This window comes from Chiloscyllium plagiosum, unplaced genomic scaffold (genome assembly GCF_037043375.1).
Source record: "Chiloscyllium plagiosum isolate Xiang-an unplaced genomic scaffold, Cpla_swu_hap1 HiC_scaffold_19, whole genome shotgun sequence".
Taxonomy (NCBI): Eukaryota; Metazoa; Chordata; class Chondrichthyes; order Orectolobiformes; family Hemiscylliidae; genus Chiloscyllium; species Chiloscyllium plagiosum.
In genome coordinates this window covers 2,118,702-2,135,424 of record NW_028270157.1, presented here as the reverse complement: position 1 = coordinate 2,135,424, position 16,723 = coordinate 2,118,702, and the positions used below count along the sequence as shown (strand labels likewise).

At 63.7% G+C, this 16,723-nt stretch overlaps 1 protein-coding gene across 16 annotated transcripts in view; it reads right to left on the bottom strand.

Annotated features, from left to right (window-relative positions):
- Positions 1 to 16,723, bottom strand: part of nav3 (neuron navigator 3) — a 639,300-nt gene that overhangs the window by 298,064 nt on the left and 324,513 nt on the right. The window lies entirely within an intron of this gene.

The following is a 16,723-nucleotide window of genomic DNA, read 5'->3' as shown; positions in this document are numbered from 1 at the left end:
GACAGAGTGGAGGACAGAGTGGGGGACAGTGTGGGGGACAGAGTGGGGGACAGTGTGGGGGACAGTGTGGGGGACAGTGTGGGGGACAGAGTGGGGGACAGAGTGGGGGACAGAGTGGGGACAGTGTGGGGGACAGTATGGGGAACAGTATGGGGGATAGAGTGGGGACAGTGTGGGGGACAGAGTGGGGGACAGAATGGGGTACAGTGTTGGGGACAGTGTGGAGGACAGTGTGGGGGACAGTGTGGGGGACAGAGTGGGGGACAGTGTGGGGGACAGAGTGGGGGACAGAGTCGGGGACAGCGTGGGGGACATGGGGGACAGTGTGGAGGACAGTGTGGGGAACAGTGCGGAGGACAGAGTGGGGGACAGAGTGGGGGACAGAGTGGGGGACAGTGTGGGGGACAGAGTGGGGGACAGTGTGGCGGACAGAGTGGGGGACAGAGTGGGGGACAGAGTGGGGGACAGTGTGTGGGACAGAGCGGGGGACAGAGCGGGGGACAGAGCGGGGGACAGAGCGGGGGACAGTGTGGGGGACAGTGTGGGGGACAGTGTGGGGGACAGTGTGGGGGACAGAGCGGGGGACAGAGCGGGGGACAGAGCGGGGGACAGTGTGGGGGACAGTGTGGGGGACAGAGCGGGGGACAGTGTGGCGGACAGAGTGGGGGACAGAGTGGGGGACAGTGTGGGGGACAGTGTGGGGGACAGTGTGGGGGACAGAGTGGGGGACAGTGTGGGGGACAGAGCGGGGGACAGTGTGGGGGACAGTGTGGGGGACAGTGTGGGGGACAGAGTGGGGGACAGAGCGGGGGACAGTGTGGCGGACAGAGTGGGGGACAGTGTGGGGGACAGAGCGGGGGACAGAGCGGGGGACAGTGTGGGGGACAGAGTGGGGGACAGAGCGGGGGACAGTGTGGCGGACAGAGTGGGGGACAGTGTGGGGGACAGAGCGGGGGACAGAGCGGGGGACAGTGTGGGGGACAGAGCGGGGAACAGTGTGGGGGACAGAGCGGGGGACAGTGTGGCGGACAGAGTGGGGGACAGTGTGGGGGACAGAGCGGGGGACAGAGTGGGGGACAGAGTGGGGGACAGAGCGGGGAACAGTGTGGGGGACAGTGTGGAGGACAGTTTGGGGGACAGTGTGGGGGACAGAGTGGGGGACAGAGTGGGGGACAGAGCGGGGGACAGTGTGGGGGACAGAGCGGGGGACAGAGTGGGGGACAGAGTGGGGGACAGAGTGGGGGACAGTGTGGGGGACAGAGTGGGGGACAGTGTGGCGGACAGAGTGGGGGACAGAGTGGGGGACAGAGTGGGGGACAGTGTGTGGGACAGAGCGGGGGACAGAGCGGGGGACAGAGCGGGGGACAGAGCGGGGGACAGTGTGGGGGACAGTGTGGGGGACAGAGCGGGGGACAGAGCGGGGGACAGAGCGGGGGACAGTGTGGGGGACAGTGTGGGGGACAGAGCGGGGGACAGTGTGGCGGACAGAGTGGGGGACAGAGTGGGGGACAGTGTGGGGGACAGTGTGGGGGACAGAGCGGGGGACAGAGCGGGGGACAGTGTGGGGGACAGTGTGGGGGACAGTGTGGGGGACAGAGTGGGGGACAGTGTGGGGGACAGAGCGGGGGACAGTGTGGGGGACAGTGTGGGGGACAGTGTGGGGGACAGAGTGGGGGACAGAGCGGGGGACAGTGTGGCGGACAGAGTGGGGGACAGTGTGGGGGACAGAGCGGGGGACAGAGCGGGGGACAGTGTGGGGGACAGTGTGGGGGACAGAGTGGGGGACAGAGCGGGGGACAGTGTGGCGGACAGAGTGGGGGACAGTGTGGGGGACAGAGCGGGGGACAGAGCGGGGGACAGTGTGGGGGACAGAGTGGGGGACAGAGCGGGGGACAGTGTGGGGGACAGTGTGGAGGACAGTTTGGGGGACAGTGTGGGGGACAGAGTGGGGGACAGAGTGGGGGACAGAGCGGGGGACAGTGTGGGGGACAGAGTGGGGGACAGAGCGGGGGACAGTGTGGGGGACAGAGTGGGGGACAGAGCGGGGGACAGAGCGGGGGACAGTGTGGGGGACAGTGTGGGGGACAGTGTGGGGGACAGAGTGGGGGAAAGTGTGCCGGACAGTGTGGGTGACAGAGTTGGGGACAGTGTGGGGGACAGAGTGGGGGACAGAGTCGGGGACAGAGTCGGGGACAGCGTGGGGGACAGTGTGGGGGACAGTGTGGGGGACAGAGTGGGGGACAGTGTGGCGGACAGAGTGGGGGACAGAGTGGGGGACAGAGTGGGGGACAGTGTGTGGGACAGTGTGGGGGACAGAGTGGGGGACAGTGTGGGGGACAGTGTGGGGGACAGAGTGGGGGACAGAGCGGGGGACAGTGTGGCGGACAGAGTGGGGGACAGTGTGGGGGACAGAGTGGGGGACAGTGTGTGGGACAGTGTGGGGGACAGAGTGGGGGACAGAGTGGGGGACAGAGTGGGGGACAGTGTGTGGGACAGTGTGGGGGACAGAGTGGGGGACAGTGTGGGGGACAGTGTGGGGGACAGAGTGGGGGACAGAGCGGGGGACAGTGTGGCGGACAGAGTGGGGGACAGTGTGGGGGACAGTGTGGGGGACAGAGCGGGGGACAGTGTGGGGGACAGAGTGGGGGACAGAGTTGGGGACAGAGCGGGGGACAGTGTGGGGGACAGTGTGGAGGACAGAGTGGGGGACAGTGTGGGGGACAGTGTGGGGGACAGTTTGGGGGACAGTGTGGGGGACAGAGTGGGGGACAGAGTGGGGGACAGTGTGGAGGACAGAGTGGGGGACAGTGTGGGGGACAGTGTGGGGGACAGTTTGGGGGACAGTGTGGGGGACAGTGTGGGGAACAGTGTGGGGGACAGAGTCGGGGACACTGTGGGGAACAGTGTGGGGAACAGAGTGTGGTACAGAGTGGGGGACAGTGTGGGGGACAGTGTGGGGGACAGTGTGGGGGACAGTGTGGGGGACAGTGTGGGTGACAGTGTGGGGGACAGTGTGGGGGACAGTGTCGGGGACAGTGTGGGGGACAGAGTGGGGGACAGAGTGGGGGACAGAGTGGGGGACAGAGTGGGGGACAGTGTGGGGAACAGAATGGGGGACAGAGTGGGGGACAATGTGGGGGACAGTGTGCAGGGTAGTATGGGGGACAGTGTGGGGGACAGAGTGGGGGACAGTGTGGAGGGTAGTATGGGGTACAGAGTTAGGGACAGTGTAGGGGAACAGAGTGGGGACAGTGTGGGAGACAGTGTGGGGGACAGAGTGGGGGACAGAGTGGGGGACAGTGTGGGGGACAGAGTGGAGGGTAGTATGGGGGACAGAGTTAGGGACAGTGTAGGGGAACAGAGTGGGGACAGTGTGGGGGACAGAGTGGGGGACAGAGTGGGGGACAGAGTGGGGGACAGTGTAGGGGGACAGTGTGGGGGACAGAGTGGGGGACAGAGTGGGGGACAGTGTTGGGGACAGTGTTGGGGACAGTGTGGAGGACAGTGTGGGGGAAAGTGTGGGTGACAGAGTGGGGGACAGAGTGGGGGCACTGCGGGGGACAGTGTGTGGGAAAGAGTGGAGGACAGTGTGGGGGACAGTGTGGGGAACAGTGTGGGGAACAGAGTGGGGGACAGAGTGGAGGACAGTGTAGGGGACAGTGTGGGGAACAGTGTGGAGGACAGTGTGGCGGACAGAGTGGGGGACAGAGTGGGGGACAGAGTGGGGGACAGTGTGGGGGACAGTGTGGGGGACAGTATGGGGGGGGCAGAATGGGGGACAGAGTGGGAGACAGTGTGGCAGACAGTGTGGGGGACAGTGTGGGGGACAGAGCGGGGGACAGAGCGTGGGACAGTGTGGGGCACAGTGTGGGGGACAGCGTGGGCGACAGCGTGGGGGACAGAGTGGGGGACAGAGTGGGGGACAGAGTGGGGGACAGTGTGGGGGACAGTGTGGGGGACAGAGTGGGGGACAGAGTGGGGGACAGAGTGGAGGACAGAGTGGGGGACAGAGTAGGGGACAGAGTGGAGGACAGAGTGGGGGACAGAGTGGGGTCAGAGTGGGGGACAGTGTGGGGGACAGTGTGGGGGACAGAGTGGAGGACAGAGTGGGGGACAGTTTGGGGGTCAGAGTGTGGTACAGAGTGGGAGACAGAGTGGGGGACAGTGTGGGGGAAAATGTGGGGGAAAATGTGGGGGACAGTGTGGGGGACAGAGTGTGGGACAGAGTGTGGGACAGAGTGGGGGACAGAGTGGGGGACAGAGTGGGGACAGTGTGGGGAACATTGTGGAGGACAGTGTGGGGGACAGTGTGGGGGACAGAGTGGGGGACAGAGTGGGGGACAGAGTGGGGGACAGAGTGGGGACAGTGTGGGGGACAGTGTGGGGGACAGTGTAGACGACAGTGTGGGGGACAGAGTGGGGGACAGAGTGGGGGACAGTGTGGGGGGACAGTGTGGGGAACATTGTGGAGGACAGTGTGGGGGACAGTGTGGGGGACAGAGTGGGGGACAGAGTGGGGACAGTGTGGGGGACAGTGTGGGGACAGAGTGGGGGACAGAGTGGGGGACAGAGTGGGGGACAGTGTGGGGACAGTGTGGGGGACAGTGTGGGGGACAGAGTGGGGGACAGAGTGGGGGACAGTGTGGCGGACAGTGTGGGGGACAGAGTGGGGGACAGAGTGGGGGACAGAGTGGGGACAGTGTGGGGGACAGAGTGGGGGACAGAGTGGGGGACAGAATGGGGTACAGTGTTGGGGACAGTGTGGAGGACAGTGTGGGGGACAGTGTGGTGGACAGAGTGGAGGACAAAGTGGGGGACAGGGTGGGGGACAGTGTGGGGGACAGAGTGGGGGACAGAGTGGGGGACAGAGTGGGGGACAGAGTGGGGACAGTGTGGGGGACAGTGTGGGGGACAGAGTGGGGGACAGTGTGGCGGACAGTGTGGGGGACAGAGTGGAGGACAGAGTGGGGGACAGAGTGGGGACAGTGTGGGGGACAGTATGGGGGACAGTGTGGGGGACAGAGTGGGGGACAGTGTGGGGGACAGTGTGGGGAACAGTGTGGGGGACAGAGTGGGGGACAGAGTGGGGACAGAGTGGGGGACAGAGTGGGGGACAGAGTGGGGACAGTGTGGGGGACAGTATGGGGGACAGTATGGGGGATAGAGTGGGGGACAGTGTGGGGGACAGTGTGGGGGACAGAGTGGGGGACAGAGTGGGGGACAGAATGGGGTACAGTGTTGGGGACAGTGTGGAGGACAGTGTGGGGGACAGTGTGGTGGACAGAGTGGAGGACAGAGTGGGGGACAGTGTGGGGGACAGAGTGGGGGACAGTGTGTGGGACAGTGTGGGGGACAGAGTGGGGGACAGAGTGGAGGACATTGTGGGTGACAGTGTGGGGGACAGTGTGGGTGACAGAGTCGGGGACAGTGTGGAGGACAGAGTCGGGGACACTGTGGAGGACAGTGTGGGGACAGTGCGGGGAAAAGAGTGGGGGACAGAGTGGGGGATAGTGTGGGGGACAGAGTGCGGACAGTGTGGGGGACAGTGTGGGGGACAGTGTGGGGGACAGTGTGGAGGACAGTGTGGGGGACAGGGTGGAGGACAGTGTGGGGGACAGGGTGGAGGACAGCGTGGGGGACAGTGTGGGGAACAGAGTGGGGGACAGTGTGGGGGACAGTGTGGGGACAGTGCGGGGAAAAGTGTGGGGGACAGAGTGGAGGACAGAGTGGGGGACAGTGTGGGGGACAGAGTGGGGGACAGTGTGTGGGACAGTGTGGGGGACAGAGTGGGGGACAGAGTGGAGGACATTGTGGGTGACAGTGTGGGGGATAGAGTGGGGGACAGAGTGGGGGACAGTGTGGGGGACAGAGTGGGGGACAGAGTAGGGGACAGAGTGGAGGACAGAGTGGGGGACAGAGTGGGGGACAGTGTGGGGGACAGTGTGGGGGACAGAGTGGGGGACAGTGTGGGGGGACAGTGTGGGGGACAGAGTGGAGGACAGAGTGGGGGACAGTGTGGGGGACAGAGTGGGGGACAGTGTGGGGGACAGAGTGGAGGACATTGTGGGTGACAGTGTGGGGGACAGTGTGGGGGATAGAGTGGGGGACAGAGTGGGGGACAGTGTGGGGGACAGTGTGGGGGACAGAGTGGGGGACAGAGTAGGGGACAGAGTGCGGGACAGAGTGGGGGACAGAGTGGGGGACAGTGTGGGGGACAGTGTGGGGGACAGAGTGGGGGACAGTGTGGGGGGACAGTGTGGGGGACAGAGTGGAGGACAGAGTGGGGGACAGTGTGGGGGACAGAGTGGGGGACAGAGTGGGGGACAGAGTGGGGGACAGAGTGGAGGACATTGTTGGGGACAGTGTGGGGGACAGAGTGGGGGACAGAGTGGGGGACACTTTGGGGGTCAGAGTGTGGTACAGAGTGGGGGACAGAGTGGGGGACAGTGTGGGGGAAAATGTGGGGGAAAATGTGGGGGACAGAGTGGAGGACAGTGTGGGGGACAGAGTGGGGGACAGAGTGGGGGACAGAGTAGGGGACAGAGTGGAGGACAGAGTGGGGGACAGAGTGGGGGACAGAGTGGGGGACAGTGTGGGGGACACTGTGGGGGACAGAGTGGGGGACACTGTGGGGGACAGAGTGGGGGACAGAGTGGGGGACAGAGTGGGGGGCAGAGTGGAGGACAGAGTGGGGGACAGTTTGGGGAACATTGTGGAGGACAGTGTGTGGTCAGAGGGGAGGACAGAGTGGGGGACAGAGTGGGGGACAGAGTGGGGGACAGTGTGGGGGACAGTGTGGGGGACACTGTGGGGGACAGAGTGGGGGACACTGTGGGGGACAGAGTGGGGGACAGAGTGGGGGACAGAGTGGGGGACAGAGTGGAGGACAGAGTGGGGGACAGTTTGGGGAACATTGTGGAGGACAGTGTGTGGTCAGAGGGGAGGACAGAGTGGGGGACAGAGTGGGGGACAATGTGGGGGACAGGTTGGGGTCAGTGTGGGGGACAGTGTGGGGGACAGAGTGGGGGACAGTGTAGGGGACAGTGTAGGGGACAGAGTGGGGGACAGTGTAGGGGACAGTGTAGTGGACAGTGTAGAGGACAGTGTGGGGGACAGAGTGGGGGACAGAGTGGGGGACAGAGTGGGGGACAGTGTGGGGGACAGTGTAGGGGACAGTGTAGAGGACAGTGTGGGGGACAGAGTGGGGGACAGAGTGGGGGACAGAGTGGGGGACAGAGTGTGGGACAGAGTGGGGGACAGAGTGGGGGACAGAGTGGGGACAGTGTGGGGGACAGAGTGTGGGACAGAGTGGGGGACAGAGTGGGGGACAGAGTGGGGACAGTGTGGGGGACAGTGTGGGGGACAGAGTGGGGGACAGTGTAGGGGACAGTGTAGAGGACAGTGTGGGGGACAGAGTGGGGGACAGAGTGGGGGACAGAGTGGGGGACAGAGTGGGGGACAGTGTGGGGGACAGTGTGGGGAACATTGTGGAGGACAGTGTGTGGTCAGAGGGGAGGACAGAGTGGGGGACAGAGTGGGGGACAATGTGGGGGACAGAGTGGGGGACAGTGTGGGGGACAGTGTGGGGGACAGAGTGGGGGACAGTGTGGGGAACAGTGTGGGGGACAGAGTGGGGGACAGAGTGGGGGACAGTGTGGGTGACATAGTGGGGGACAGAGTGGGGGACAGAGTCGGGGACAGAGTCGGGGACAGTGTGGGGGACAGTATGGGGGACAGTATGGGGGATAGAGTGGGGGACAGTGTGGGGAACAGTGTGGGGGACAGAGTGGGGGACAGAGTGGGGACAGTGTGGGGACAGTGTGGGGACAGTATGGGGGACAGTATGGGGGATAGAGTGGGGGATAGAGTGGGGGATAGAGTGGGGGACAGTGTGGGGGAACAGAGTGGGGGACAGTGTGGGGGACAGTGTGGGGAACAGTGTGGGAGACAGAGTGGAGGGTAGTATGGGGGACAGAGTGGGGGACAGAATGGGGTACAGTGTAGGGGACAGTGTGGGGGAAAGTGTGGGTGACAGAGTGGGGAACAGAGTGGGGAACAGAGTGGGGGACACTGTGGGGAACAGAGTGGGGGACAGAGTGGAGGACAGTGTAGGGGACAGTGTGGGGAACAGTGTGGAGGACAGTGTGGGGACAGTGTGGGTGACAGATTTGGGGACAGTGTGGGGGAATATGTGGGGGACAGTGTGGGGGACAGTGTGGAGGGTAGTATGGGGGACAGAGTGGGGGACAGAGTGGGGGACAGTGTGGAGGGTAGTATGGGGGACAGAGTGGGGGACAGAGTGGGGGACAGAGTGGGGGACAGAGTGAGGGACAGTGTGGGGAACAGTGTGGGGGACAGAGTGGGGGACAGAGTGGGGGACAGAGTGGGGGACAGTGTGGAGGGTAGTATGGGGGACAGGGTTAGGGACAGAGTGGGGGAACAGTGTGGGGGAACAGTGTGGGGGAACAGTGTGGGGGACAGTGTAGGGGACAGAGTGGGGGACAGAGTGGGGGACAGTGTGGAGAACAGTGTGGGGGACAGAGTGGAGGGTAGTATGGGGGACAGAGTGGGGGACAGAATGGGGCACAGTGTAGGGGACAGTGTGGGGGAAAGTGTGGGTGACAGAGTGGGGGACAGAGTGGGGGCACTGCGGGGGACAGTGTGGGGGAAAGAGTGGGGGACAGTGTGGAGGACAGTGTGGGGGACAGGGTGGAGGACAGTGTGGGGGACAGTGTGGGGAACATTGTGGGGAACATTGTGGGGAACAGAGTGGGGAACAGAGTGGGGGACACTGTGGGGAACAGAGTGGGGGACAGAGTGGAGGACAGTGTAGGGGACAGTGTGGGGAACAGTGTGGAGGACAGTGTGGGGACAGTGTGGGTGACAGAGCTGGGGACAGTGTGGGGGAATATGTGGGGGACAGTGTGGGGGACAGTGTGGGGGACAGAGTGGGGGACAGAGTGGGGGACAATGTGGAGGACAGAGTGGGGGACAGAGTGGGGGACAGTGTGGGGGACAGTGTGGGGAACATTGTGGAGGACAGTGTGTGGTCAGAGGGGAGGACAGAGTGGGGGACAGAATGGGGGACAATGTGGGGGACAGAGTGTGGGGGACATAGTGGGGGACAATGTGTGGGACAGTGTGGGGACAGTGTGGAGGACAGAGCGGGGACAGTGTTGGGGACAGTATGGGCGACAGAGTGTGGGATAGTGTGGGGGACAGAGTGGGGACAGTGTGGGGGACCGAATGGTTGGCAGTGTAGGGGACAGTGTGGGGGACAGAGTGGGGGACAGAATGGGGGGCAGTGTCGGGGACAGTGTGGGGGATAGTTTGGGGGACAGTGTGGGGGACAGAATGGGGGACAGTGTAGGGGACAGTTTGGTTGACAGTGTGGGTGACAGAATGGGGGCAGTGTAGGGGACAGCGTGGGGGACAGTGTGGAGGGTAGTATGGGGGACAGAGTTAGGGACAGAGTGGGGGACAGAGTGGGGACGGTGTGGGGGACGGTGTGGGGGACAGAGTGGAGGACAGAGTGGGGGACAGTGTGGGGGACAGAGTGGGGGACAGAGTGGGGGACAGAGTGGGGGACAGTGTGGGGGACAGTGTGGGGAACAGAGTGGGGGACAGTGTAGGGGACAGCGTGGGGGACAGAGTGGGGGACAGTGTGGGGGACAGAGTGGGGGACAGAGTGGGGGATAGTTTGGGGGACAGCGTGGGGGACAGAATGGGAGGCAGTGTAGGGGACAGTGTGGGGGACAGTGTGGGGGACAGTGTCGGGGACAGTGTGGGGGACAGAGTGGGGGACACTGTGGCGGACAGAGTGGGGGACAGAGTGGGAGACAGACTGGGGGACAGTGTGGGGGATAGTGTGGGGGACAGAGTGGGGGACAGAATGGGAGGCAGTGTAGGGGACAGTGTGGGGGACAGAGTGGGGGACAGTGTGGGGGACAGAGTGGGGGACAGAGTGGGGGACAGTGTGGGGGACAGAGTGGGGGATAGTGTGGGGGACAGAGTGGGGGACAGAATGGGAGGCAGTGTAGGGGACAGTGTGGGGGACAGAGTGGGGGACAGTGTGGGGGACAGTGTCGGGGACAGTGTGGGGGACAGAGTGGGGGACACTGTGGCGGACAGAGTGGGGGACAGAGTGGGAGACAGACTGGGGGACAGTGTGGGGGACAGTGTGGGGGACAGAGTGGGGGACAGAGTGGGGGACAGTGTGGGGGACAGTGTCGGGGACAGTGTGGGGGACAGAGTGGGGGACAGAGTGGGGGACAGAGTGGGGGACAGTGTGGGGGACAGTGTCGGGGACAGTGTGGGGGATAGAGTGGGGGACAGAGTGGGGGACAGAGTGGGGGACAGAGTGGAGGACATTGTGGGTGACAGTGTGGGGGACAGTGTGGGGGATAGAGTGGGGGACAGAGTGGGGGACAGTGTGGGGGACAGTGTGGGGGACAGAGTGGGGGACAGAGTAGGGGACAGAGTGCGGGACAGAGTGGGGGACAGAGTGGGGGACAGTGTGGGGGACAGTGTGGGGGACAGAGTGGGGGACAGTGTGGGGGGACAGTGTGGGGGACAGAGTGGAGGACAGAGTGGGGGACAGTGTGGGGGACAGAGTGGGGGACAGAGTGGGGGACAGAGTGGAGGACATTGTGGGGGACAGTGTGCAGGGTAGTATGGGGGACAGTGTGGGGGACAGTGTGGGGGAAAATGTGGGGGAAAATGTGGGGGAGAGAGTGGGGGACAGTGTGGGGGACAGAGTGTGGGACAGAGTGGGGGACAGTTTGGGGGTCAGAGTGTGGTACAGAGTGGGGGACAGAGTGGGGGACAGTGTGGGGGAAAATGTGGGGGAAAATGTGGGGGACAGAGTGGAGGACAGTGTGGGGGACAGAGTGGGGGACAGAGTGGGGGACAGAGTAGGGGACAGAGTGGAGGACAGAGTGGGGGACAGAGTGGGGGACAGAGTGGGGGACAGTGTGGGGGACACTGTGGGGGACAGAGTGGGGGACACTGTGGGGGACAGAGTGGGGGACAGAGTGGGGGACAGAGTGGGGGACAGAGTGGAGGACAGAGTGGGGGACAGTTTGGGGAACATTGTGGAGGACAGTGTGTGGTCAGAGGGGAGGACAGAGTGGGGGACAGAGTGGGGGACAATGTGGGGGACAGGTTGGGGTCAGTGTGGGGGACAGTGTGGGGGACAGAGTGGGGGACAGTGTAGGGGACAGTGTAGGGGACAGAGTGGGGGACAGTGTAGGGGACAGTGTAGTGGACAGTGTAGAGGACAGTGTGGGGGACAGAGTGGGGGACAGAGTGGGGGACAGAGTGGGGGACAGTGTGGGGGACAGTGTAGGGGACAGTGTAGAGGACAGTGTGGGGGACAGAGTGGGGGACAGAGTGGGGGACAGAGTGGGGGACAGAGTGTGGGACAGAGTGTGGGACAGAGTGGGGGACAGAGTGGGGACAGTGTGGGGGACAGAGTGTGGGACAGAGTGGGGGACAGAGTGGGGGACAGAGTGGGGACAGTGTGGGGGACAGTGTGGGGGACAGTGTAGGGGACAGTGTAGAGGACAGTGTGGGGGACAGAGTGGGGGACAGAGTGGGGGACAGAGTGGGGGACAGTGTGGGGGACAGTGTGGGGAACATTGTGGAGGACAGTGTGTGGTCAGAGGGGAGGACAGAGTGGGGGACAGAGTGGGGGACAATGTGGGGGACAGAGTCGGGGACAGTGTGGGGGACAGTGTGGGGGACAGAGTGGGGGACAGTGTGGGGAACAGTGTGGGGGACAGAGTGGGGGTCAGAGTGGGGGACAGTGTGGGTGACATAGTGGGGGACAGAGTGGGGGACAGAGTCGGGGACAGAGTCGGGGACAGTGTGGGGGACAGTATGGGGGACAGTATGGGGGATAGAGTGGGGGACAGTGTGGGGAACAGTGTGGGGGACAGAGTGGGGGACAGAGTGGGGGACAGAGTGGGGACAGTGTGGGGACAGTGTGGGGACAGTGTGGGGACAGTATGGGGGACAGTATGGGGGATAGAGTGGGGGATAGAGTGGGGGATAGAGTGGGGGACAGTGTGGGGGACAGAGTGGGGGACAGTGTGGGGGACAGTGTGGGGAACAGTGTGGGAGACAGAGTGGAGGGTAGTATGGGGGACAGAGTGGGGGACAGAATGGGGTACAGTGTAGGGGACAGTGTGGGGGAAAGTGTGGGTGACAGAGTGGGGAACAGAGTGGGGAACAGAGTGGGGGACACTGTGGGGAACAGAGTGGGGGACAGAGTGGAGGACAGTGTAGGGGACAGTGTGGGGAACAGTGTGGAGGACAGTGTGGGGACAGTGTGGGTGACAGATTTGGGGACAGTGTGGGGGAATATGTGGGGGACAGTGTGGGGGACAGTGTGGAGGGTAGTATGGGGGACAGAGTGGGGGACAGAGTGGGGGACAGTGTGGAGGGTAGTATGGGGGACAGAGTGGGGGACAGAGTGGGGGACAGAGTGGGGGACAGAGTGAGGGACAGTGTGGGGAACAGTGTGGGGGACAGAGTGGGGGACAGAGTGGGGGACAGAGTGGGGGACAGTGTGGAGGGTAGTATGGGGGACAGGGTTAGGGACAGAGTGGGGGAACAGTGTGGGGGAACAGTGTGGGGGAACAGTGTGGGGGACAGTGTAGGGGACAGAGTGGGGGACAGAGTGGGGGACAGTGTGGAGAACAGTGTGGGGGACAGAGTGGAGGGTAGTATGGGGGACAGAGTGGGGGACAGAATGGGGCACAGTGTAGGGGACAGTGTGGGGGAAAGTGTGGGTGACAGAGTGGGGGACAGAGTGGGGGCACTGCGGGGGACAGTGTGGGGGAAAGAGTGGGGGACAGTGTGGAGGACAGTGTGGGGGACAGGGTGGAGGACAGTGTGGGGGACAGTGTGGGGAACATTGTGGGGAACATTGTGGGGAACAGAGTGGGGAACAGAGTGGGGGACAGTGTGGGGAACAGAGTGGGGGACAGAGTGGAGGACAGTGTAGGGGACAGTGTGGGGAACAGTGTGGAGGACAGTGTGGGGACAGTGTGGGTGACAGAGCTGGGGACAGTGTGGGGGAATATGTGGGGGACAGTGTGGGGGACAGTGTGGGGGACAGAGTGGGGGACAGAGTGGGGGACAATGTGGAGGACAGAGTGGGGGACAGAGTGGGGGACAGTGTGGGGGACAGTGTGGGGAACATTGTGGAGGACAGTGTGTGGTCAGAGGGGAGGACAGAGTGGGGGACAGAATGGGAGACAATGTGGGGGACAGAGTGTGGGGGACATAGTGGGGGACAATGTGTGGGACAGTGTGGGGACAGTGTGGAGGACAGAGCGGGGACAGTGTTGGGGACAGTATGGGCGACAGAGTGTGGGATAGTGTGGGGGACAGAGTGGGGGATAGTTTGGGGGATAGTGTGGGGGACAGAATGGTTGGCAGTGTAGGGGACAGTGTGGGGGACAGAGTGGGGGACAGAATGGGGGGCAGTGTCGGGGACAGTGTGGGGGATAGTTTGGGGGACAGTGTGGGGGACAGAATGGGGGACAGTGTAGGGGACAGTTTGGTTGACAGTGTGGGTGACAGAATGGGGGCAGTGTAGGGGACAGCGTGGGGGACAGTGTGGAGGGTAGTATGGGGGACAGAGTTAGGGACAGAGTGGGGGACAGAGTGGGGACGGTGTGGGGGACGGTGTGGGGGACAGAGTGGGGGACAGAGTGGGGGACAGTGTGGGGGACAGAGTGGGGGACAGAGTGGGGGACAGAGTGGGGAACAGAGTGGGGGACAGAATGGGGGACAGTGTAGGGGACAGCGTGGGGGACAGAGTGGGGGACAGTGTGGGGGACAGAGTGGGGGACAGAGTGGGGGACAGTGTGGGGGACAGAGTGGGGGATAGTTTGGGGGACAGCGTGGGGGACAGAATGGGAGGCAGTGTAGGGGACAGTGTGGGGGACAGAGTGGGGGACAGTGTGGGGGACAGTGTCGGGGACAGTGTGGGGGACAGAGTGGGGGACACTGTGGCGGACAGAGTGGGGGACAGAGTGGGAGACAGACTGGGGGACAGTGTGGGGGACAGTGTGGGGGACAGAGTGGGGGACAGTGTGGGGGACAGTGTCGGGGACAGTGTGGGGGACAGAGTGGGGGACAGAGTGGGGGACAGAGTGGGGGACAGAGTGGGGGACAGTGTGGGGGACAGTGTCGGGGACAGTGTGGGTGACAGAGTTGGGGACAGAGTGGGGGACAGAGTGGGGGACAGAGTGGGGGACAGTGTGCAGGGTAGTATGGGGGACAGAGTTAGGGACAATGTAGCGGAACAGAGTGGGGACAGTGTGGGGGACAGAGTGGGGGACAGAGTGGGGGACAGAGTGGGGGACAGTGTAGGGGAACAGAGTGGGGACAGAGTGGGGGACAGAGTGGGGGACAGAATGGGGGACAGAATGGGGGACAGAGTGGGGGACAATGTGGGGGACAGTGTGGGGGAAAGTGTGGGTGACAGAGTGGTGGACAGAGTGGGGGCACTGCGGGGGACAGTGTGTGGGAAAGAGTGGAGGACAGTGTGGGGGACAGTGTGGGGAACAGTGTGGGGAACAGAGTGGGGGACAGAGTGGAGGACAGTGTAGGGGACAGTGTGGGGAACAGTGTGGAGGACAGTGTGGGGGACAGAGTGGGGGACAGTGTGGGGGACAGTATGGGAGGGGCAGAATGGGGGACAGAGTGGGAGACAGTGTGGCAGACAGTGTGGGGGACAGTGTGGGGGACAGTGTGGGGGACAGAGCGTGGGACAGTGTGGGGCACAGTGTGGGGGACAGCGTGGGCGACAGCGTGGGGGACAGAGTGGGGGACAGAGTGGGGGACAGTGTGGGGGACAGTGTGGGGGACAGAGTGGGGGACAGAGTGGAGGACAGAGTGGGGTCAGAGTGGGGGACAGTGTGGGGGACAGTGTGGGGGACAGTGTGGGGGACAGAGCGTGGGACAGTGTGGGGCACAGTGTGGGGGACAGCGTGGGCGACAGCGTGGGGGACAGAGTGGGGGACAGAGTGGGGGACAGAGTGGGGGACAGTGTGGGGGACAGTGTGGGGGACAGAGTGGGGGACAGAGTGGAGGACAGAGTGGGGTCAGAGTGGGGGACAGTGTGGGGGACAGTGTGGGGGACAGAGTGGAGGACAGAGTGGGGGACAGTTTGGGGGTCAGAGTGTGGTACAGAGTGGGAGACAGAGTGGGGGACAGTGTGGGGGAAAATGTGGGGGAAAATGTGGGGGACAGTGTGGGGGACAGAGTGGGGGACAGAGTGGGGACAGTGTGGGGAACATTGTGGAGGACAGTGTGGGGGACAGTGTGGGGGACAGAGTGGGGGACAGAGTGGGGACAGTGTGGGGGACAGTGTGGGGGACAGTGTAGACGACAGTGTGGGGGACAGAGTGGGGGACAGAGTGGGGGACAGTGTGGGGGACAGTGTGGGGAACATTGTGGAGGACAGTGTGGGGGACAGTGTGGGGGACAGAGTGGGGGACAGAGTGGGGACAGTGTTGGGGACAGAGTGGGGACAGTGTTGGGGACAGTGTGGGGGACAGAGTGGGGGACAGAGTGGGGACAGTGTGGGGAACATTGTGGAGGACAGTGTGGGGGACAGTGTGGGGGACAGAGTGGGGGACAGAGTGGGGGACAGAGTGGGGACAGTGTGGGGGACAGTGTGGGGGACAGTGTAGACGACAGTGTGGGGGACAGAGTGGGGGACAGAGTGGGGGACAGTGTGGGGGACAGTGTGGGGAACATTGTGGTGGAGAGTGTGGGGGACAGTGTGGGGGACAGAGTGGAGGACAGAGTGGGGGACAGAGTGGGGACAGTGTTGGGGACAGAGTGGGGACAGTGTTGGGGACAGTGTGGGGGACAGAGTGGGGGACAGTGTGGGGGACAGAGTGGGGGACAGAGTGGGGGACAGGGTGGGGGACAGTGTGGGGGACAGTGTGGGGGACAGAGTGGGGGACAGAGTGGGGGACAGTGTGGCGGACAGTGTGGGGGACAGTGTGGGGGACAGAGTGGGGGACAGAGTGGGGGACAGTGTGGCGGACAGTGTGGGGGACAGAGTGGGGGACAGAGTGGGGGGCAGAGTGGGGACAGTGTGGGGGACAGTATGGGGGACAGTGTGGGGGACTGAGTGGGGGACAGTGTGGGGGACAGTGTGGGGAACAGTGTGGGGGACAGAGTGGGGGACAGAGTGGGGACAGAGTGGGGGACAGAGTGGGGGACAGAGTGGGGACAGTGTGGGGGACAGTATGGGGGACAGTATGGGGGATAGAGTGGGGGACAGTGTGGGGGACAGTGTGGTGGACAGAGTGGGGGACAGAGTGGGGGACAGAATGGGGTACAGTGTTGGGGACAGTGTGGAGGACAGTGTGGGGGACAGTGTGGGTGACAGAGTCGTGGACAGTGTGGAGGACAGAGTCGGGGACACTGTGGAGGACAGTGTGGGGACAGTGCGGGGAAAAGTGTGGGGGACAGAGTGGGGGATAGTGTGGGGGACAGAGTGCGGACAGTGTGGGGGACAGTGTGGGGGACAGTGTGGAGGACAGTGTGGGGGACAGTGTGGGGGACAGGGTGGAGGACAGTGTGGGGGACAGGGTGGAGGACAGTGTGGGGGACAGTGTGGGGAACAGAGTGGGGGACAGTGTGGGGGACAGTGTGGGGACAGTGCGGGGAAAAGTGTGGGGGACAGAGTGGA